The sequence below is a fragment of the Oncorhynchus clarkii genome, chromosome 33, assembly GCF_045791955.1.
Source record: "Oncorhynchus clarkii lewisi isolate Uvic-CL-2024 chromosome 33, UVic_Ocla_1.0, whole genome shotgun sequence".
NCBI lineage: Eukaryota > Metazoa > Chordata > Actinopteri > Salmoniformes > Salmonidae > Oncorhynchus > Oncorhynchus clarkii.
Genome location: NC_092179.1, coordinates 30,559,794 through 30,584,943, shown reverse-complemented (window position 1 = coordinate 30,584,943; position 25,150 = coordinate 30,559,794). Strand labels below are relative to the sequence as shown.

The following is a 25,150-nucleotide window of genomic DNA, read 5'->3' as shown; positions in this document are numbered from 1 at the left end:
ATTATTAATGTTTACTGTAGACTGTTACCATTTTATTGTATTTATTTTTGTATTATTATTTACTACCATTTTATATTATTATTTGCTATCATTTACAATTTTGTTACAATGTATATTGTATACATTGTTGCTTTGGCAATATTGACACAATGTTTTTCATGCCAATAAAGCAGCTTGAATTTGAATTTGAATTTGAGAGAGAGAGAGAGAGAGAGAGAGAGAGAGAGAGAGAGATGAGAGAGAGAGAGAGAGAGATGAGAGAGAGAGAGAGAGAGAGAGAGATGAGAGCGAGAGAAAGAGCGAGAGAGAGAGAGAGAGAGAGAGAGAGAGAGAGAGAGAGAGAGACAGAGAGAGAGACAGAGAGAGAGAGAGATGAGAGCGAGAGAAAGAGCGAGAGAGAGAGAGAGAGAGATAAAGAGAGAGAGACAGAGAGATGAGAGCGAGAGAGAGCGAGAGAAAGAGCGAGAGAGAGAGAGAGAGAGAAAGAGAGAGAGAGCGAGAGATAGAGAGAGATGAGAGCGATAGTGTCGGAAGTCAGTCTGATTAAAAATCAGGAGGTGGGAGGTTACAGAGTTACATAATTCTGTGTAATGAATTACATAAAACAGCAGTTATGAAAACAATTCTGAAATGCTACGCTGAACAGAGAGCAGCACACAGACAGAGAATGGTTCCAGCCTATCACATAATACAACACTAGCTACTATGCTACACACAGCCATAAACAACTCACATCACTTCATTGTCAGACTAGTGCTGCTGTATTGCCTAGCAGGTCTATCTGGGGGGGGGGGGGGGTTGTATTCCAGGTCTGGGTATCTTGTTCAAATAAGGAGGGGTGCATTACCAGTCAGAAAGTGTTCCTCCATTTTGTAGTGGTCGTGTAGCTCATTAAAGTGAGTGTAACCCAACACAGCTACCTGGCCCGGTGCATTTTAATGACATGGAAGGACTGCATCTCTGGACTGCAACCAGGTGAATGTGTTTGAGGAGGGGGGAGAGGGAGAAAAGAGGGGGAGGGGACATCTGATCAACCCCCCCAACGATGAGAGGTGCCTGAGGTTTTGCTGGTGGGGTATCCTGGGTGTGTGTGGGCATGTTTTCCATCAGGCTGATTCCCTTGCTAGCTCCAGTTACACCACAAGACCCCAAACTCAAGTTGCACTCTCTAAGTGACATAAAGACAGCCTAGACCTGCTGACGCCCATGATGGAAGACCAACAGGACACTCTCTAAGTGACATAAAGACAGCCTAGACCTGCTGACACCCATGATGGAAGACCAACAGGACACTCTCTAAGTGACATGAAGACAGCCTAGACCTGCTGACACCCATGATGGGAGGTAGAGAGGGGCTGGGGTGGAGGTAGAGAGGGGCTCGGGTGGAGGTAGAGAGGGGCTGGGGTGGAGGGCTGGTAGATCTCTCAGGTGTCCCACTGACTGACATTGTTAGTCATGATGAGATGAGGTAGATAAAGACAGCGAGAGACGAGAGGAGGAGAGATACTATTCGTTCACTTATTCAGTGTCTCTGCTGTCCCCAATGTCCCCCTTCATCAATACTGCAGAAATAACCCTGAACACACACACACACACACACACACACACACACACACACACACACACACACGTTATTGGGGGGAACAGAAATGGTTACGTATAGGGTTTTATTTTTGACGATATATCTTATCGTTTTGACAATATCGCATTATATTATTTTTGCGCTAGTTGCCTGTACCTGCACCAAAACTCCAAGATGTTTCCTTCATCGCTTGTTCTCTATCTTCTTTTTATAAAATAGTGAGTAAACACATTTCCATGTTCTTTGTTCCGTTCATCTTTCCCTCGATCCTGACTAGTCTCCCAGTCCCTGCCACTGAAAAACATCCCTAAAGCATGATGCTGCCGCCACCATGCTTCACCGTAGGGATGGTGCCAGGTTTCCTGAAGAGATGACGCCTGGCATTCAGGCCAAAGAGTTCAATCTTGGTTTCATCAGACCTGAGAGTCTTGGTTTCATCAGACCTGAGAGTCTTGGTTTCATCAGACCTGAGAGTCTTGGTTTCATCAGACCTGAGAATCTTTTAGGTTCCTTTTTGCAAACTCCAGGCAGGCTGTCATGTGCCTTTCACTGAGGAGTGGCTTCTGTCGGGCCACTCTACCATAAATACCTGATTGGTGGAGTGCTGCAGGGATGGTTGTCCTTCTGGAAGGTTTTCCCATCTCCACAGAGGAACACTGGAGCTCTGTCAAAGTGACCATCGGGTTCTTGGTCATCTCCCTGACCAAGGCCCTTCTCCCCAGATTGCTCAGTTTGGACGGGCGGCTCTAGGAAGAGTCTTGGTGGTTCCCAACTTCTTCCATTTAAGAATTATGGAGGAAAACGTGTAGGTCTTTCTGTTTTTGTATTTTTATTAAATTGGAAAATTTTCTCAACCTGTTTTTTCTATGTTATTATATTGTATGTCGATTGATGATATTTAAAAATAATAATAATCCATTTAAGAATAGAGCTGTAACGTAACAAAATGTGGAAAAAGTCAAGGGGTCTGAATACATTTCGAATGCACTGTATAGCGAGCAATATGTTTGGAACATGGAATCCCAATAAAATCTCAGTATTGCATCACCATGTAGTACAGTCCAGACACTGTTAGAGGATGTTTTCAAACCAACAACTTAAACTTAGGTAAAACTTAAATCCATTTTGACTCATTTCTATCAGCATGTTAAATGTGCAAGCAGGGGGAAAAACCCTCTAGACCACCTTCACACCACACACAGGGACACGTACAACACTCTCCCTCGTCCTCCATTTGGAGAATCTGACCATAATTCTATCCTCCAGACTCCTGCTTACGAGCAAAAACTAAAGCAGGAAGTACCAGTGACTCACTCAATACGGAAGTGGTCAGATGACGCAGATGCAAAGCTACAGGACTGTTTAGCTAGCACAGACTGGAATATTTTCCTGGATTCATCCGATGGCATTGAGGGGTATACCAAGTCACCGGCTTCATCAATAAGTGCATTGATGGCGTCGTCCCCACAGTGATCGTACGTACATACCCCAACCAGAAGCCATGGATTACAGGCAACATCCACACTGAGCTAAAGGGTAGAGTTGCTGCTTTCAAGGAGAGGGACACTAACCCGGACGCTTATTAGAAATCCCGCTATGCCCTCCGACGAACCATCAAACAGGCAAAGAGTCAATACAGGACTAAGATTGAATCGTACTACTCACCTTCCCTCCCTCTCTTTGTACCTTAACCCATCTCTTTCCCTGGGACAGCCTAAAAACACGCCACTTCCACACAGCTACCACCAAAAGTACATTTTTTGTAGCAAGTTCAGAGAATTACGCAGACGGGTTAGAAGAATGAACGTAACAGGTTAGGAGAATTAGGTTAAGGTTACTACGAAAGTCCCCTCTTTCCCTCTGTGGCCAGGCTTGTCTTCTTCTCCTCTCTCCTCCCCAGGCTTAAAGCCATTTCTCCCGGCTACTTTACATAGCACTACATGCCACCACAAGCACTTAACCACACTGTTTACACAGGTTACCAACACTGGTTACAGGGCAGGGTGTAAATTTTACAATGACCCGAGGACAGACAACACTACAAGTGACACCAATAATATGGGTTTTAGCAATCTGAAAAAACAAGCTATTAGATATAACTCATGGCAGTTCCTCACCTGGGCCTGGGATGTTTCCCATGTCATCTAGGATGTTTCCCTAGTCATCTAGGATGTTTCCCTAGTCATCATCTAGGATGTTTCCCATGTCATCTAGGATGTTTCCCATGTCATCTAGGATGTTTCCCATGTCATCTAGGATGTTTCCCATGTCATCTAGGATGTTTCCCATGTCATCTGGGATGTTTCCCATGTCATCTGGGATGTTTCCCATGTCATCTGGGATGTTTCCCTAGTCATCTGGGATGTTTCCCTAGTCATCTAGGATGTTTCCCATGTCATCTAGGATGTTTCCCATGTCATCTAGGATGTTTCCCATGTCATCTAGGATGTTTCCCTAGTCATCTAGGATGTTTCCCTAGTCATCTAGGATGTTTCCCATGTCATCTAGGATGTTTCCCTAGTCATCTAGGATGTTTCCCATGTCATCTAGGATGTTTCCCATGTCATCTAGGATGTTTCCCATGTCATCTAGGATGTTTCCCATGTCATCTAGGATGTTTCCCTAGTCATCTAGGATGTTTCCCTAGTCATCTAGGATGTGTCCCATGTCATCTAGGATGTTTCCCTAGTCATCTAGGATGTTTCCCATGTCATCTAGGATGTTTCCCATGTCATCTAGGATGTTTCCCTAGTCATCTAGGATGTTTCCCTAGTCATCTAGGATGTTTCCCTAGTCATCTAGGATGTTTCCCATGTCATCTAGGATGTTTCCCATGTCATCTAGGATGTTTCCCATGTCATCTAGGATGTTTCCCATGTCATCTAGGATGTTTCCCATGTCATCTAGGATGTTTCCCATGTCATCTGGGATGTTTCCCATGTCATCTGGGATGTTTCCCATGTCATCTGGGATGTTTCCCCATGTCATCTAGGATGTTTCCCATGTCATCTAGGATGTTTCCCATGTCATCTAGGATGTTTCCCTAGTCATCTAGGATGTTTCCCTAGTCATCTAGGATGTTTCCCTAGTCATCTAGGATGTTTCCCATGTCATCTAGGATGTTTCCCTAGTCATCTAGGATGTTTCCCTAGTCATCTAGGATGTTTCCCTAGTCATCTAGGATGTGTCCCATGTCATCTAGGATGTTTCCCTAGTCATCTAGGATGTTTCCCATGTCATCTAGGATGTTTCCCATGTCATCTAGGATGTTTCCCATGTCATCTAGGATGTTTCCCATGTCATCTAGGATGTTTCCCTAGTCATCTAGGATGTTTCCCTAGTCATCTAGGATGTTTCCCTAGTCATCTAGGATGTTTCCCATGTCATCTAGGATGTTTCCCATGTCATCTAGGATGTTTCCCATGTCATCTAGGATGTTTCCCATGTCATCTAGGATGTTTCCCATGTCATCTAGGATGTGTCCCATGTCATCTGGGATGTTTCCCATGTCATCTGGGATGTTTCCCCATGTCATCTAGGATGTTTCCCATGTCATCTAGGATGTTTCCCATGTCATCTAGGATGTTTCCCTAGTCATCTAGGATGTTTCCCTAGTCATCTAGGATGTTTCCCTAGTCATCTAGGATGTTTCCCATGTCATCTAGGATGTTTCCCTAGTCATCTAGGATGTTTCCCTAGTCATCTAGGATGTTTCCCTATCTCTGTAGCATAGCCCAGCAGAGAGGGTTTATTACTAGGGTAATGTTTTGAGTAGAGAACACACCAAACAGAAATGTATTGACGAAAGCTGAAGTAGACTGCAGACCAACAGACTGACTGAAGAATGTGATGAGCTGCTATGAGAAGGCTGTCTGGAAGTACAGCCCTGCAGTGCCCTGCATAGTCAGCAGTGTGTGTGGTTACTGCTCGTTTCCTCTCTGCACGAATACACACCACACTCCGCTGCACACATGGTTGTCGCAGGCTAAATAAAAGACCGGCTAGTTGTGGTGTCACTTCCTGTATCTATCTCTCCTCTGGTTTGGGAACATGGCCTGTCTCTCTCTGTCAGTCTCTCAATCTAATCATCTCTCTCTGTCGCTCTTTCTCTCTACTTGTCAATTCAATTCAAAGGGCGTTGTTGCCATGGGAAACATATGTTTGCGTCGCCAAAACAAGTGAAGTAGATAATAATTAAAAAGTGAAATAAACAAGTGAAACCCATCAGTGAACATTACACTCACCAAAGTTAAACGAATATAGACATTTCAAATGTTATATTATCTACAGTGTTGTAACAATGTGCAAATAGTTCAAGTACAAAAGGGAAAATAAATTAACAGACAAATATGGGTTGTATTTACAATGGTGTTTGTTCTTCACTGGTTTCCCTTTTCGCATGACAACGGGCCACAAATATTTTTTGCACACTGCAGTATTTCGCCTAACAGATACGGGAGTTTATCAATGCTCGATTTGTTTTCAAATTCTTTGTGGATCTGTGTAATCTGAGGGAAATATGCGTCTCTAATGTGGTCATACATTTGGCAGGAGGTTAGGAAGTGCAGCTCAGTTTCCACCTCATTTTGTGGGCAGTGTGCACATAGCCGGTCTTCTCTTGAGAGCCATGTCTGCCTACGGCGGCCTTTCTCAATAGCAAGGCTATGCTCACTGAGTCTGAACATAGTCAAAGCTTTCCTTAAGTTTGGGTCAGTCACAGTGGTCAGGTATTCTGCCACTGTGTACTCTCTGTTTAGGGCCAAATAGCATTCTAGTTTGCTCTGTTTTTTTGTTAATTCTTTCCAATGTGTCAAGTAATTATCTTTGTTTTCTCATGATTTGGTTGGGTCTAATTGTGTCGCAATCCTGGGGCTCTGTGGGGTCTGTTTGTGAACAGAGCCCCAGGACCAGCATGCTTAGGGAACTCTTTTTCCAGGTTCAACTCTCTGTAGGTGATGGCTTTATGGAAGGTTTGGGAATCGCTTCCTTTTAGGTGGTTGTAGAATTTAACATCTCTTTTCTGGATGTTGATAACTAGCGGGTATCGTCCTAATTTCTCTCTGCATCGTTTGGGGTTTTGCGTTGTACACTAAGTATATTTTTGCAGAACTCTGCATGCAGAGTGTCAATTGGGTCTTTGTCCCATTTTGTGAATTCTTGGTTGGTGAGTGGACTGCAGACCTCACAACCATTTATTATTTATTTGACCTTTATTTAACCAGGCAAGTCAGTTCAGAACACATTCTTATTTTCAATGACGGCCTAGGAGCAGTGGGTTAACTGCCTGTTCAGGGGCAGAACGACAGATTTGTACCTTGTCAGTTCGGGGGTTTGAACTTGCAACCTTCATGAAGGGCAATGGGGTTCCATAACTGATTCATGTTTCTGCATGTTTGCTGTCGGTGAGACCACTTGTCTCACCTCGCTGGCTATCAGGTCAACAAGGCGGTCATGTCTAGCATGTCTAGCAACGTACAAATCCTTACAGCAGCCATTCACAACATGGGCAATGGACTCACATTAGAATACATGTATTCACATTAGAATACAGAATGGGTCATGGTCTGCAGGGTACCAGAGTGCTAGAGGATATTTTGTTGGTAGAACTTGCAGCCTCGCCTGAACAGTAAAGGTGAGAAGGTCCTCGCAAATGGCAGCTCTCGTTCTCTGCTAGCCTGCATCAGGAGACATCACGCTACATTGATGCTGCCCTCTGTAACACACAGGAGACATCACGCTACAATGATGCTGCCCTCGGTAACACACAGGAGACATCACGCTACAATGATGCTGCCCTCGGTAACACACAGGAGACATCACGCTACATTGATGCTGCCCTCTGTAACACACAGGAGACATCACGCTTCAATGATGCTGCCCTCTGTAACACACAGGAGACATCACGCTACATTGCCGCTGCCCTCTGTAACACACAGGAGACATCACGCTACAATGATGCTGCCCTCTGTAACACACAGGAGACATCACGCTACAATGATGCTGCCCTCTGTAATACACATGAGACATCACGCTACAATGATGCTGCCCTCTGTAACACACAGGAGACATCACGCTACATTGATGCTGCCCTCTGTAACACACAGGAGACATCATGCTACATTGATGCTGCCCTCTGTAACACACAGGGTTGGAGCGCTACATTGATGCTGCCCTCTGTAACACACAGGAGACATCACGCTACATTGATGCTGCCCTTGTAACACACAGGGTTGGAGCGCTACATTGATGCTGCCCTCTGTAGCACACAGGGTTGGAGCGCTACATTGATGCTGCCCTTGTAACACACAGGGTTGGAGTGCTACATTGATGCTGCCCTCTGTAACACACAGGGTTGGAGCGCTACATTGATGCTGCCCTTGTAACACACAGGGTTGGAGCGCTACATTGATACTGGCCTCTGTAGCACACAGGGTTGGAGCAGCACAGCACCGTGCATTAACCTCAGCCACAGCACCGTGCATTAACCTCAGCACCGTGCATTAACCTCAGCACCGTGCATTAACCTCAGCCACAGCACCGTGCATTAACCTCAGCACCGTGCATTAACCTCAGCCACAGCACCGTGCATTAACCTCAGCACCGTGCATTAACCTCAGCACCGTGCATTAACCTCAGCACTGTGCATTAACCTCAGCCTCAGCACCGTGCATTAACCTCAGCACCGTGCATTAACCTCAGCACCGTGCATTAACCTCAGCACAGTGCATTAACCTCAGCACAGTGCATTAACCTCAGCACCGTGCATTAACCTCAGTCACAGCACCGTGCATTAACCTCAGCCACAGCACCGTGCATTAACCTCAGCACCGTGCATTAACCTCAGCACCGTGCATTAACCTCAGCACTGTGCATTAACCTCAGCACCGTGCATTAACCTCAGCCACAGCACCGTGCATTAACCTCAGCACCGTGCATTAACCTCAGCACCGTGCATTAACCTCAGCACCGTGCATTAACCTCAGCACCGTGCATTAACCTCAGCACCGTGCATGAACCTCAGCACCGTGCATGAACCTCAGCACCGTGCATGAACCTCCCTTTACATCTGAGTAGTGAAGATCTCTGTGGATTAAATGGAAGAAGTCTCAATAGTTCTCTAACCCAGTGCAACTCTGCAACAATAAACAGTTCTTGAGCTGCAGGTTATTCAAGTGGCTGTTTCCTGGAGCAGAGCCTACCGTAGGCCTGTACAGCGCTCTGGTCAAAGTAGTGCACTGTATAGGGAATAAGGTGCTATTTCGGAGATAGGCCAGGACTATTCCTGGTGTCTGTCTGGAACTAGGCTATGCTGTTTTAAATGGCTCTCTGGTTGCCATCGTAGACCACATGGTGAAAATAACACGTTGGTCCAAAGTGACCTTGGAGACAGTGTAGTAAGGCGACCTTGGAGACAGTGACCCTGGAGACAGTGTAGTAAGGTGACCTTGGAGACAGTGACCCTGGAGACAGTGTAGTAAGGTGACCTTGGAGACAGTGTAGTAAGGTGACCTTGGAGACAGTGTAGTAAGGTGACCTTGGAGACAGTGTAGTAAGGTGACTTTGGAGACAGTGTAGTAAGGTGACCTTGGAGACAGTGTAGTAAGGTGACCTTGGAGACAGTGTAGTAAGGTGACCTTGGAGACAGTGTAGTAAGGTGACCTTGGAGACAGTGTAGTAAGGTGACCTTGGAGACAGTGTAGTAAGGTGACCTTGGAGACAGTGTAGTAAGGTGACCTTGGAGACAGTGTAGTAAAGTGACCTAGGAGACAGTGTAGTAAAGTGACCTAGGAGACAGTGTAGTAAGGTGACCTTGGAGACAGTGTAGTAAGGTGACCTTGGAGACAGTGTAGTAAGGTGACCTTGGAGACAGTGTAGTAAGGTGACCTTGGAGACAGTGTAGTAAGGTGACCTTGGAGACAGTGTAGTAAAGTGACCTTGGAGAAGGTGACCTTGGAGACTGTGTAGCAGGCTAACAACTTGTGGTTGTTGTCATGGTAGGGACGGGAGCTCAATAGGGAGATGGTACAGGACTTCCTCACAAATGTGAATAGAGAAGATATAATTGAAGACATATGGAAAACTAACGAGGAAAGAGTATTGTGATGCACACACACACAGGAAATGTTGTGTTAGTTTAATATTGTTTTAGGACTATGAAAATGGACAAAAGGATTAGCCAATGGATTATGAAAACAACTAAAAGAAATGGAAGATATAATTGAAGAGTAATGGAAAACTAACAAGGAAGGAGTATTGTGATGCACACACACACACACACACACACACACACACACACACACACACACACACACACACACACACACACACACACACACACACACACACACAGACACACACACACACACACGCCTAAATCATGTGAGTGGCCTACATTTGAAAGCCCTTGGCATGTGTAGAAAATTCCCATCATCCCAAAGATCCCTCTTTAAGGAGTTAGTCAGTCCCTGTTATCAACAAAGAACTCCTTATTCTCATTCACCAGTCACATGCTGTCCCAGTTCAGACCGGAGAATTGGAATAAAACAAGATGTTAAAATGACGTCAGACTACGGGAAACGACATGCTTTGATCTACCCCCCCCTGTGATTAGTAAAATCACTGACGATCCAGACCGCTGGATGCCTCTCCCTATATCTCTAGCAGGTCGGGTCGCTTCTGTGAAAATGAATATCTTACCAAGACTGCTTTGTTGGTTTTCAATGCTTCCTGTTAAAATTCCCGCTACACCCTTTACTCGGCCTAAATGCAGCAACAGGCACTTTTATGGAAAAATAAGAAGGCTATAAAAAAAACTACAGCTGTTGAAAGAATTGGGTTGGCTTGGCCTCCCTAACCTTAAATCATATTAATGAGCAGCGCAGCTTAATCACATAGCATCACGGATTCAACAACCGAAGGGTTTGTCAGTGGCTTGAAACTGAGAGTCAATATTGGTGATATATCCCTTTACATTGTCCTTTCTTTATAGTAGATCATATCTCTATTCACAGGATTCAACTAAACTCAATTATTACTCTGACATTGAAGACATGGAGGGAGGTTCAACACCAATATAAACTGAGTAATAACATGTCTAGACACGGGCCTGTATTCCACAACCCAGCCTGTCTTCCTGCTACTAGGGATTTAGGGAATGGGAAGAGAGAAGGCCTTGTAGTCTCAACTATTCCAAGGCAAAAAATATAATGTCAAGGAATTCATTATATCCCAAACAAATTTGTATAGGTACCTTCAAGTAAGGAAATTCATTGTTAAAAATGTATTGTAATGTCTTAACAGTTAATCCTACTGAAATCAGTAATACCTTCAAAACATTGAAGATCTTTACACGTCAGAATCACCTGAAGACTATTACATTCTGAATGGTTTTCCTTGACCATGTGGAAACTCCTACCACTAGTACAGAGAAGAAACTGACCAACCTTTGCAGTTAGAGGAGATTATTCATTAAATTACAGCAACGTGGGAATTCCCCGGGCCCAGATGGCTACCCAATCCAATTCTACTAGAAGTTTTCTGTGTCCTTTGAAATGTTTGAAAATGCCCTGGACCAGGGTGTTTTACCCCAAACCCTGACACAGGCGTTGATCACACTTTTGTTAAAACCCGGCTAAGATGCATCTGAGTGTGGCTCATACAGACCGACTTCACTTTTAAATGCAGATGTAGAAATAATCCACTATAACAGACATCATATTGACGGACCAGACAAGGTTAATTAAGGGCCGTCACTCCTTTTCTAATATTCAACATCTGCTTAACGTCATGCGCGTCTGCTTAACGTCATGCGCGTCTGCTTAACGTCATGCGCGTCTGCTTAACGTCATGCGCGTCTGCTTAACGTCATCCGCGTCTGCTTAACGTCATCCGCGTCTGCTTAACGTCATGCGCGTCTGCTTAACGCCATGCGCGTCTGCTTAACGGCATGCGCGTCTGCTTAACGGCATGCGCGTCTGCTTAACGTCATGCGCGTCTGCTTAACGTCATGCGCGTCTGCTTAACGTCATGCGCGTCTGCTTAACGTCATGCGCGTCTGCTTAACGTCATGCGCGTCTGCTTAACGTCATGCGCGTCTGCTTAACGTCATGCGCGTCTGCTTAACGTCATGCGCGTCTGCTTAACGTCATGCGCGTCTGCTTAACGTCATGCGCGTCTGCTTAACGTCATGCACGTCTGCTTAACGTCATGCACGTCTGCTTAACGTCATGCACGTCTGCTTAACGTCATACACTCTCCGGCGCCGTCGGACTTTCCTGAAGTGGTTCTCTCTTTAGGTGTGGAGAAGGCATTTGACAGGGAAGAATGGGAATATTTATTCTCTGTACTGGGAAAATGTGGCTTTGGTGCAAACTTAATTTCCTGTGTCTGACTGTTGTACTCAGGCATCAGTACTTACAAACAAACCTTGTTCACAGTATTTGCCATTATCATGGGCCCCACGCCAGGGATGTCCAATGTCACCTCTGTTATTTGCCCTGGCGATAGAACCCCTTTCTAATTAAGCTAAAGCCCATACCCTCAATACATGGTATCTACAGACTGGAGCACAAGTTTCCTTGTATGCAGATGACTTGTTTTTATACATCTCCGACCCCGAAGCGTGTGTCCCAGAGGTAGTGGACGTGCTGCGTAGGTCTGGTGTGTTTTCGGGCTATAAATTGAATTTCTCAAAAAAAGTGAATGCTTTCCTATTAATGAATTAGCATTACAAATTCCACGGGATACTATTCCATTTCTTATGTCCAAGACTGGCTTTTAAATATTTAGGGATCAATATCACCCGTTACCTTGTCCTCCCTACATGATGAGAACTTTACTCGCCTGATTAACAAACTTAAACTGCACTTTCAGAGATGGAGTATTCTCCATTTTACTTCAGCTGGTAAAGTGAATTGTATCAAGATGAATGTATTGCCCAGATTTCTGTACTTGTTCCAATGTCTCCATCTTTTTTTATTTTTTTTACCAAAGTCTTTTCACTTCAGTGGATAAGCTGATATCTTTTTTTCTATGGGGAGGTGTGAATCCAAGAATACGTAAAGCATTCCTCCAGAGAGATAGAACACACGGAGGACTAGCCCTTCCTAACTTTCTGCATTATTACTGGGCAGCAAATATACAGAAGATGATTTACTGGTTCACACCTCAGAAACTGACTGGTGTCAAACAGAAGCCAACTCCTGTTTCTCCTCCTCTTTGTCAGCCCACTGCCAATCTCCCTCTTTCAGCGTCGCGCTACACATCCAATCTCCCTCTTTCAGCGTTGTGCTACACATCCAATCTCCCTCTTTCAGCGTTGCGCTACACCTCCAATCTCCCTCTTTCAGCTTTGCGCTACACATACAAACCAATTGTTGTCAATACTTTGAAAATTTGGACTCAATTCCATGAACATTTTAAATTGTGTTATTTCTCTATTCAAGGTCCTAAATGTAATAATCCCCTCTCACCTCCAGCCAAACTGGATTCAGATTTCAGGCTGTGGCAGAGGAATGGCCTTACGAAGTCTAGTGACCTTTATATAGATGGCACCTTTGCCAATTTCGAAGACATCGCAATCACATTTAATCTACCCCATTCAAGTTCATTTTAGGAATTTCCAAATTCGCCGGTTTATTCGCACTCAAAGACCAACCTTTCCAATTCTAACACCCGGATCGGGTCCGGATGCCCTTTTCAAAACACCTTGTCAACTCAAGGAACTCATATCCCGTAGTTTGTAGATAATCATGTCCCTTGGTAACCCGTTACTTAATAAAATCTGTTCTGAGTGGGAAAGGGAACGTGGTGGAGAGATCACTGTTGAAGTCTGGAATGGGGCCTTTACTTATGGTAAATGGATGCTCCTCTTGTGCCCGGCTCAGGATTATACAGTTTCAGGTACTTCCTCGTATCCATTTCAGTAAGGCTAAATTATACAAATGCTACCCAAATATTAAACGGTAGATGTGACAGGTGTAATATTAAATGATTCATGTGACAGGTGTAAAGGCCCCTTGGCAGACCTGACCCACATGTTCTGGTCCTGTCCGGCAGATTATTAGTCCACTGTATTTAAAACCCCTTTCTGAAGCATTTGATATGAAGTTACCGCCTAGTGCAGAAATGGCTGTTTCTGGAGTACCAAACAACAAACGTTCTTCACCAATAGACAGCTGGATGCCATTGCTTTGCCTCCCTGTTGGCCCGCAGAAGGATTTTTTGGGATTGGAAATCTATCAATCCTCCCTTAGCCTCTCTTTGGCTCAAAGATCTGATGCTCTTCCTCAAATGTGAGAAAATTAAGTATTCCATTCGAGGGTCAACCAACTCATTTTATTCCACCTGGGACCCGATGATATCCTATTTGAACAGCTCCAAACACTTCCTCCAGATTAGTACTCCTGGCCACACCCCCAGCCCTTGAGGTTACTGCTATAGGCCTATAGGAACACCTCATCACCTGAAATAGTTAGGCTGTTACATTTGGACTTGTATTGAATTAGCATGGTTGTATACTTTTGTTTGGTTGTCTGATATGTAACACAATGACTCTGCCTTTCTTTGTAAATGGGTTTGGAGGCATTCTGGGATGCAAAACAAAAGGGGAAAAAATTTACAATGTCTTTACATGTAATCTTTCATTCATTGTGAATAAAAAATATGATATAAAATTTTTTTTTAAATGGATTGTAACAAAAAATGACTGAGGCGATTACTCTTATTGAGGAGATGATTTAATTACTTTTTCAAAGGAAAACATTGGAACCTTTAAAATGTTTATCACAATATCCTTAACATGCAAATAGTATCTTTAGATAATCATATGGACTCATGGCAGGTTGAATTACAGGTGCAGATATCAGAGGAGAGCTGGGGGAACATATGGAAAACACTGTATACAGCCCCTCTATGTAACCCAAAAAGGGAGTTTCAATTCAAAGTACTACATTGTTTTTTTATGAGCCCTGATAAACTTAATAAAATGAAAAAAGGAATATACGCTACGTGTTGAAGGCAGTGTGGATGAATAAGTACTTTATAACATATTTATCACATATATTTTGGCAATGTCTGAAAATACAGTATTTTTGGTGTGAAATTCTCCATGTTATTCAGGACATCACAGGTATTATTACTCAACCAAACCCATCTCCTCCTAGGTATTATTACTCAACCAGACCCATATCATCTCCTCCTAGGTATTATTACTCAACCAGACCCATATCATCTCCTCCTAGGTATTATTACTCAACCAGCCCCATATCATCTCCTCCTAGGTATTATTACTCAACCAGCCCCATATCATCTCCTCCTAGGTATTATTACTCAACCAGCCCCATATCATCTCCTCCTAGGTATTATTACTCAACCAGACCCATATCATCTCCTCCTAGGTATTATTACTCAACCAGCCCCATATCATCTCCTCTTAGGTATTATTACTCAACCAGACCCATATCATCTCCTCCTAGGTATTATTACTCAACCAGACCCATCTCCTCCTAGGTATTATTACTCAACCAGACCCATATCATCTCCTCCTAGGTATTATTACTCAACCAGACCCATATCATCTCCTCCTAGGTATTATTACTCAACCAAACCCATCTCCTCCTAGGTATTATTACTCAACCAGACCCATCTCCTCCTAGGTATTATTACTCAACCAGACCCATATCATCTCCTCCTAGGTATTATTACTCAACCAAACCCATCTCCTCCTAGGTATTATTACTCAACCAGACCCATATCATCTCCTCCTAGGTATTATTACTCAACCAGACCCATATCATCTCCTCCTAGGTATTATTACTCAACCAGACCCATATCATCTCCTCCTAGGTATTATTACTCAACCAGACCCATATCATCTCCTCCTAGGTATTATTACTCAACCAGACCCATATCATCTCCTCCTAGGTATTATTACTCAACCAGACCCATATCATCTCCTCTTAGGTATTATTACTCAACCAGACCCATATCATCTCCTCCTAGGTATTATTACTCAACCAGCCCCATATCATCTCCTCCTAGGTATTATTACTCAACCAGCCCCATATCATCTCCTCCTAGGTATTATTACTCAACCAGACCCATATCATCTCCTCCTAGGTATTATTACTCAACCAGACCCATATCATCTCCTCCTAGGTATTATTACTCAACCAGACCCATATCATCTCCTCCTAGGTATTATTACTCAACCAGCCCCATATCATCTCCTCCTAGGTATTATTACTCAACCAGACCCATATCATCTCCTCCTAGGTATTATTACTCAACCAGACCCATATCATCTCCTCCTAGGTATTATTACTCAACCAGACCCATATCATCTCCTCCTAGGTATTATTACTCAACCAGACCCATATCATCTCCTCCTAGGTATTATTACTCAACCAGACCCATATCATCTCCTCCTAGGTATTATTACTCAACCAGACCCATATCATCTCCTCCTAGGTATTATTACTCAACCAGACCCATATCATCTCCTCCTAGGTATTATTACTCAACCAGACCCATATCATCTCCTCCTAGGTATTATTACTCAACCAGACCCATCTCCTCCTAGGTATTATTACTCAACCAGACCCATATCATCTCCTCCTAGGTATTATTACTCAACCAGACCCATATCATCTCCTCCTAGGTATTATTACTCAACCAAACCCATCTCCTCCTAGGTATTATTACTCAACCAGACCCATCTCCTCCTAGGTATTATTACTCAACCAGACCCATATCATCTCCTCCTAGGTATTATTACTCAACCAAACCCATCTCCTCCTAGGTATTATTACTCAACCAGACCCATATCATCTCCTCCTAGGTATTATTACTCAACCAGACCCATATCATCTCCTCCTAGGTATTATTACTCAACCAGACCCATATCATCGCCTCCTAGGTATTATTACTCAACCAGACCCATATCATCTCCTCCTAGGTATTATTACTCAACCAGACCCATATCATCTCCTCCTAGGTATTATTACTCAACCAGACCCATATCATCTCCTCCTAGGTATTATTACTCAACCAGACCCATATCATCTCCTCCTAGGTATTATTACTCAACCAGCCCCATATCATCTCCTCCTAGGTATTATTACTCAACCAGACCCATATCATCTCCTCCTAGGTATTATTACTCAACCAGACCCATATCATCTCCTCCTAGGTATTATTACTCAACCAGACCCATATCATCTCCTCCTAGGTATTATTACTCAACCAGACCCATATCATCTCCTCCTAGGTATTATTACTCAACCAGACCCATATCATCTCCTCCTAGGTATTATTACTCAACCAGACCCATATCATATCCTCCTAGGTATTATTACTCAACCAGCCCCATATCATCTCCTCCTAGGTATTATTACTCAACCAGCCCCATATCATCTCCTCCTAGGTATTATTACTCAACCAGACCCATATCATCTCCTCCTAGGTATTATTACTCAACCAGACCCATATCATCTCCTCCTAGGTATTATTACTCAACCAGACCATACCATCTCCTCCTAGGTATTATTACTCAACCAAACCCATCTCCTCCTAGGTATTATTACTCAACCAGACCCATCTCCTCCTAGGTATTATTACTCAACCAGACCCATATCATCTCCTCCTAGGTATTATTACTCAACCAGACCCATCTCCTCCTAGGTATTATTACTCAACCAGACCCATATCATCTCCTCCTAGGTATTATTACTCAACCAGACCCATATCATCTCCTCCTAGGTATTATTACTCAACCAGACCCATATCATCTCCTCCTAGGTATTATTACTCAACCAGACCCATATCATCTCCTCCTAGGTATTATTACTCAACCAGACCCATATCATCTCCTCCTAGGTATTATTACTCAACCAGATCCATATCATCTCCTCCTAGGTATTATTACTCAACCAGACCCATATCATCTCCTCCTAGGTATTATTACTCAACCAGACCCATATCATCTCCTCCTAGGTATTATTACTCAACCAGACCCATATCATCTCCTCCTAGGTATTATTACTCAACCAGATCCATATCATCTCCTCCTAGGTATTATTACTCAACCAAACCCATCTCCTCCTAGGTATTATTACTCAACCAGACCCATCTCCTCCTAGGTATTATTACTCAACCAGACCCATATCATCTCCTCCTAGGTATTATTACTCAACCAGACCCATATCATCTCCTCCTAGGTATTATTACTCAACCAGACCCATATCATCTCCTCCTAGGTATTATTACTCAACCAGACCCATATCATCTCCTCCTAGGTATTATTACTCAACCAGACCCATATCATCTCCTCCTAGGTATTATTACTCAACCAGACCCATATCATCTCCTCCTAGGTATTATTACTCAACCAGACCCATATCATCTCCTCCTAGGTATTATTACTCAACCAGACCCATATCATCTCCTCCTAGGTATTATTACTCAACCAGACCCATATCATCTCCTCCTAGGTATTATTACTCAACCAGACCCATATCATCTCCTCCTAGGTATTATTACTCAACCAGACCCATATCATCTCCTCCTAGGTATTATTACTCAACCAGACCCATATCATCTCCTCCTAGGTATTATTACTCAACCAGACCCATATCATCTCCTCCTAGGTATTATTACTCAACCAGACCCATATCTCTCCTCCTAGGTATTATTACTCAACCAGACCCATATCATCTCCTCCTAGGTATTATTACTCAACCAGCCCCATATCATCTCCTCCTAGGTATTATTACTCAACCAGACCCATATCATCTCCTCCTAGGTATTATTACTCAACCAGCCCCATATCATCTCCTCCTAGGTATTATTACTCAACCAGACCCATATCATCTCCTCCTAGGTATTATTACTCAACCAGACCCATATCATCCCTCCTAGGTATTATTACTCAACCAGACCCATATCATCTCCTCCTAGGTATTATTACTCAACCAGACCCATATCATCTCCTCCTAGGTATTATTACTCAACCAGACCCATATCATCTCCTCCTAGGTATTATTACTCAACCAGACCCATATCATCTCCTCTTAGGTATTATTACTCAACCAGCCCCATATCATATCCTCCTAGGTATTATTACTCAACCAGCCCCATATCATCTCCTCCTAGGTATTATTACTCAACCAGCCCCATATCATCTCCTCCTAGGTATTATTACTCAACCAGACCCATATCATCTCCTCCTAGGTATTATTACTCAACCAGACCCATATCATCTCCTCCTAGGTATTATTACTCAACCAAACCCATCTCCTCCTAGGTATTATTACTCAACCAGACCCATCTCCTCCTAGGTATTATTACTCAACCAGACCCATATCATCTCCTCCTAGGTATTATTACTCAACCAGACCCATCTCCTCCTAGGTATTATTACTCAACCAGACCCATATCATCTCCTCCTAGGTATTATTACTCAACCAGACCCATATCATCTCCTCCTAGGTATTATTACTCAACCAGACCCATATCATCTCCTCCTAGGTATTATTACTCAACCAGACCCATATCATCTCCTCCTAGGTATTATTACTCAACCAGACCCATATCATCTCCTCCTAGGTATTATTACTCAACCAGACCCATATCATCTCCTCCTAGGTATTATTACTCAACCAGATCCATATCATCTCCTCCTAGGTATTATTACTCAACCAGACCCATATCATCTCCTCCTAGGTATTATTACTCAACCAGACCCATATCATCTCCTCCTAGGTATTATTACTCAACCAGACCCATATCATCTCCTCCTAGGTATTATTACTCAACCAGACCCATATCATCTCCTCCTAGGTATTATTACTCAACCAGACCCATATCATCTCCTCCTAGGTATTATTACTCAACCAGACCCATATCATCTCCTCCTAGGTATTATTACTCAACCAGACCCATATCATCTCCTCCTAGGTATTATTACTCAACCAGACCCATATCATCTCCTCCTAGGTATTATTACTCAACCAGACCCATATCATCTCCTCCTAGGTATTATTACTCAACCAGACCCATATCATCTCCTCCTAGGTATTATTACTCAACCAGACCCATATCATCTCCTCCTAGGTATTATTACTCAACCAGACCCATATCATCTCCTCCTAGGTATTATTACTCAACCAGACCCATATCATCTCCTCCTAGGTATTATTACTCAACCAGACCCATATCATCTCCTCCTAGGTATTATTACTCAACCAGACCCATATCATCTCCTCCTAGGTATTATTACTCAACCAGACCCATATCATCTCCTCCTAGGTATTATTACTCAACCAGACCCATATCATCTCCTCCTAGGTATTATTACTCAACCAGACCCATATCATCTCCTCTTAGGTATTATTACTCAACCAGCCCCATATCATATCCTCCTAGGTATTATTACTCAACCAGCCCCATATCATCTCCTCCTAGGTATTATTACTCAACCAGCCCCATATCATCTCCTCCTAGGTATTATTACTCAACCAGACCCATATCATCTCCTCCTAGGTATTATTACTCAACCAGACCCATATCATCTCCTCCTAGGTATTATTACTCAACCAAACCCATCTCCTCCTAGGTATTATTACTCAACCAGACCCATCTCCTCCTAGGTATTATTACTCAACCAGACCCATATCATCTCCTCCTAGGTATTATTACTCAACCAGACCCATCTCCTCCTAGGTATTATTACTCAACCAGACCCATATCATCTCCTCCTAGGTATTATTACTCAACCAGACCCATATCATCTCCTCCTAGGTATTATTACTCAACCAGACCCATATCATCTCCTCCTAGGTATTATTACTCAACCAGACCCATATCATCTCCTCCTAGGTATTATTACTCAACCAGACCCATATCATCTCCTCCTAGGTATTATTACTCAACCAGACCCATATCATCTCCTCCTAGGTATTATTACTCAACCAGATCCATATCATCTCCTCCTAGGTATTATTACTCAACCAGACCCATATCATCTCCTCCTAGGTATTATTACTCAACCAGACCCATATCATCTCCTCCTAGGTATTATTACTCAACCAGACCCATATCATCTCCTCCTAGGTATTATTACTCAACCAGACCCATATCATCTCCTCCTAGGTATTATTACTCAACCAGACCCATATCATCTCCTCCTAGGTATTATTACTCAACCAGACCCATCTCCTCCTAGGTATTATTACTCAACCAGCCCCATATCATCTCCTCCTAGGTATTATTACTCAACCAGCCCCATATCATCTCCTCCTAGGTATTATTACTCAACCAGACCCATATCATCTCCTCCTAGGTATTATTACTCAACCAGCCCCATATCATCTCCTCTTAGGTATTATTACTCAACCAGACCCATATCATCTCCTCCTAGGTATTATTACTCAACCAGACCCATCTCCTCCTAGGTATTATTACTCAACCAGACCCATATCATCTCCTCCTAGGTATTATTACTCAACCAGACCCATATCATCTCCTCCTAGGTATTATTACTCAACCAGACCCATATCATCTCCTCCTAGGTATTATTACTCAACCAGACCCATATCATCTCCTCCTAGGTATTATTACTCAACCAGACCCATATCATCTCCTCCTAGGTATTATTACTCAACCAGACCCATATCATCGCCTCCTAGGTATTATTACTCAACCAGACCCATATCATCTCCTCCTAGGTATTATTACTCAACCAGACCCATATCATCGCCTCCTAGGTATTATTACTCAACCAGACCCATATCATCTCCTCTTAGGTATTATTACTCAACCAGACCCATATCATCTCCTCCTAGGTATTATTACTCAACCAGACCCATATCATCTCCTCCTAGGTATTATTACTCAACCAGACCCATATCATCTCCTCTTAGGTATTATTACTCAACCAGCCCCATATCATATCCTCCTAGGTATTATTACTCAACCAGCCCCATATCATCTCCTCCTAGGTATTATTACTCAACCAGCCCCATATCATCTCCTCCTAGGTATTATTACTCAACCAGACCCATATCATCTCCTCCTAGGTATTATTACTCAACCAGACCCATATCATCTCCTCCTAGGTATTATTACTCAACCAAACCCATCTCCTCCTAGGTATTATTACTCAACCAGACCCATCTCCTCCTAGGTATTATTACTCAACCAGACCCATATCATCTCCTCCTAGGTATTATTACTCAACCAGACCCATCTCCTCCTAGGTATTATTACTCAACCAGACCCATATCATCTCCTCCTAGGTATTATTACTCAACCAGACCCATATCATCTCCTCCTAGGTATTATTACTCAACCAGACCCATATCATCTCCTCCTAGGTATTATTACTCAACCAGACCCATATCATCTCCTCCTAGGTATTATTACTCAACCAGACCCATATCATCTCCTCCTAGGTATTATTACTCAACCAGACCCATATCATCTCCTCCTAGGTATTATTACTCAACCAGACCCATATCATCTCCTCCTAGGTATTATTACTCAACCAGACCCATATCATCTCCTCCTAGGTATTATTACTCAACCAGACCCATATCATCTCCTCCTAGGTATTATTACTCAACCAGACCCATATCATCTCCTCCTAGGTATTATTACTCAACCAGACCCATATCATCTCCTCCTAGGTATTATTACTCAACCAGACCCATATCATCTCCTCCTAGGTATTATTACTCAACCAGACCCATATCATCTCCTCCTAGGTATTATTACTCAACCAGCCCCATATCATCTCCTCCTAGGTATTATTACTCAACCAGACCCATATCATCTCCTCCTAGGTATTATTACTCAACCAGACCCATCTCCTCCTAGGTATTATTACTCAACCAGACCCATATCATCTCCTCCTAGGTATTATTACTCAACCAGACCCATATCATCTCCTCCTAGGTATTATTACTCAACCAGACCCATATCATCTCCTCCTAGGTATTATTACTCAACCAGACCCATATCATCTCCTCCTAGGTATTATTACTCAACCAGACCCATATCATCTCCTCCTAGGTATTATTACTCAACCAGACCCATATCATCTCCTCCTAGGTATTATTACTCAACCAGACCCATATCATCTCCTCCTAGGTATTATTACTCAACCAGACCCATATCATCTCCTCCTAGGTATTATTACTCAACCAGACCCATATCATCTCCTCTTAGGTATTATTACTCAACCAGCCCCATATCATATCCTCCTAGGTATTATTACTCAACCAGCCCCATATCATCTCCTCCTAGGTATTATTACTCAACCAGCCCCATATCATCTCCTCCTAGGTATTATTACTCAACCAGACCCATATCATCTCCTCCTAGGTATTATTACTCAACCAGACCCATATCATCTCCTCCTAGGTATTATTACTCAACCAAACCCATCTCCTCCTAGGTATTATTACTCAACCAGACCCATCTCCTCCTAGGTATTATTACTCAACCAGACCCATATCATCTCCTCCTAGGTATTATTACTCAACCAGACCCATATCATCTCCTCCTAGGTATTATTACTCAACCAGACCCATATCATCTCCTCCTAGGTATTATTACTCAACCAGACCCATATCATCTCCTCCTAGGTATTATTACTCAACCAGACCCATATCATCTCCTCCTAGGTATTATTACTCAACCAGACCCATATCATCTCCTCCTAGGTATTATTACTCAACCAGACCCATATCATCTCCTCCTAGGTATTATTACTCAACCAGATCCATATCATCTCCTCCTAGGTATTATTACTCAACCAGACCCATATCATCTCCTCCTAGGTATTATTACTCAACCAGACCCATATCATCTCCTCCTAGGTATTATTACTCAACCAGACCCATATCATCTCCTCCTAGGTATTATTACTCAACCAGACCCATATCATCTCCTCCTAGGTATTATTACTCAACCAGACCCATCTCCTCCTAGGTATTATTACTCAACCAGACCCATATCATCTCCTCCTAGGTATTATTACTCAACCAGACCCATATCATCTCCTCCTAGGTATTATTACTCAACCAGACCCATATCCTCTCCTCCTAGGTATTATTACTCAACCAGACCCATCTCCTCCTAGGTATTATTACTCAACCAGCCCCATATCATCTCCTCCTAGGTATTATTACTCAACCAGACCCATATCATCTCCTCCTAGGTATTATTACTCAACCAGACCCATCTCCTCCTAGGTATTATTACTCAACCAGACCCATATCATCTCCTCCTAGGTATTATTACTCAACCAGACCCATATCATCTCCTCCTAGGTATTATTACTCAACCAGACCCATATCATCTCCTCCTAGGTATTATTACTCAACCAGACCCATATCATCGCCTCCTAGGTATTATTACTCAACCAGACCCATATCATCTCCTCCTAGGTATTATTACTCAACCAGACCCATATCATCTCCTCCTAGGTATTATTACTCAACCAGACCCATATCATCTCCTCCTAGGTATTATTACTCAACCAGACCCATATCATCTCCTCCTAGGTATTATTACTCAACCAGACCCATATCATCTCCTCCTAGGTATTATTACTCAACCAGACCCATATCATCTCCTCCTAGGTATTATTACTCAACCAGACCCATATCCTCCTATCTCCTCCTAGGTATTATTACTCAACCAGACCCATATCATCTCCTCCTAGGTATTATTACTCAACCAGACCCATATCATCTCCTCCTAGGTATTATTACTCAACCAGACCCATATCATCAGGTATTATTACTCAACCAGACCCATATCATCTCCTCCTAGGTATTATTACTCAACCAGACCCATATCATCTCCTCCTAGGTATTATTACTCAACCAGACCCATATCATCTCCTCCTAGGTATTATTACTCAACCAGACCCATATCATCGCCTCCTAGGTATTATTACTCAACCAGACCCATATCATCTCCTCCTAGGTATTATTACTCAACCAGACCCATATCATCGCCTCCTAGGTATTATTACTCAACCAGACCCATATCATCTCCTCCTAGGTATTATTACTCAACCAGACCCATATCATCTCCTCCTAGGTATTATTACTCAACCAGACCCATATCATCTCCTCTTAGGTATTATTACTCAACCAGCCCCATATCATATCCTCCTAGGTATTATTACTCAACCAGCCCCATATCATCTCCTCCTAGGTATTATTACTCAACCAGCCCCATATCATCTCCTCCTAGGTATTATTACTCAACCAGACCCATATCATCTCCTCCTAGGTATTATTACTCAACCAGACCCATATCATCTCCTCCTAGGTATTATTACTCAACCAGACCCATCATCTCCTCCTAGGTATTATTACTCAACCAGACCCATCTCCTCCTAGGTATTATTACTCAACCAGACCCATATCATCTCCTCCTAGGTATTATTACTCAACCCAGACCCATATCATCTCCTCCTAGGTATTATTACTCAACCAGACCCATATCATCTCCTCCTAGGTATTATTACTCAACCAGACCCATATCATCTCCTCC

At 43.1% G+C, this 25,150-nt stretch overlaps 1 protein-coding gene across 46 annotated transcripts in view; it reads right to left on the bottom strand.

Moving 5' to 3' along the window:
- LOC139393334 (protein PHTF2-like) overlaps nucleotides 1-25,150 on the bottom strand; it is a 125,043-nt gene that overhangs the window by 87,399 nt on the left and 12,494 nt on the right. For 2 of the 46 annotated variants that reach the window (XM_071141943.1, XM_071141965.1), the window contains exon 2: nucleotides 7,122-7,295. The exons of 43 other annotated variants lie outside the window; for them this stretch is intronic. The gene's annotated coding sequence lies outside the window, so the exon portion shown is untranslated. Of the gene's footprint in view, nucleotides 1-7,121; nucleotides 7,296-25,150 lie in introns of those variants that run through there. One more of the 46 variants, XM_071141921.1, reaches the window with a different exon arrangement.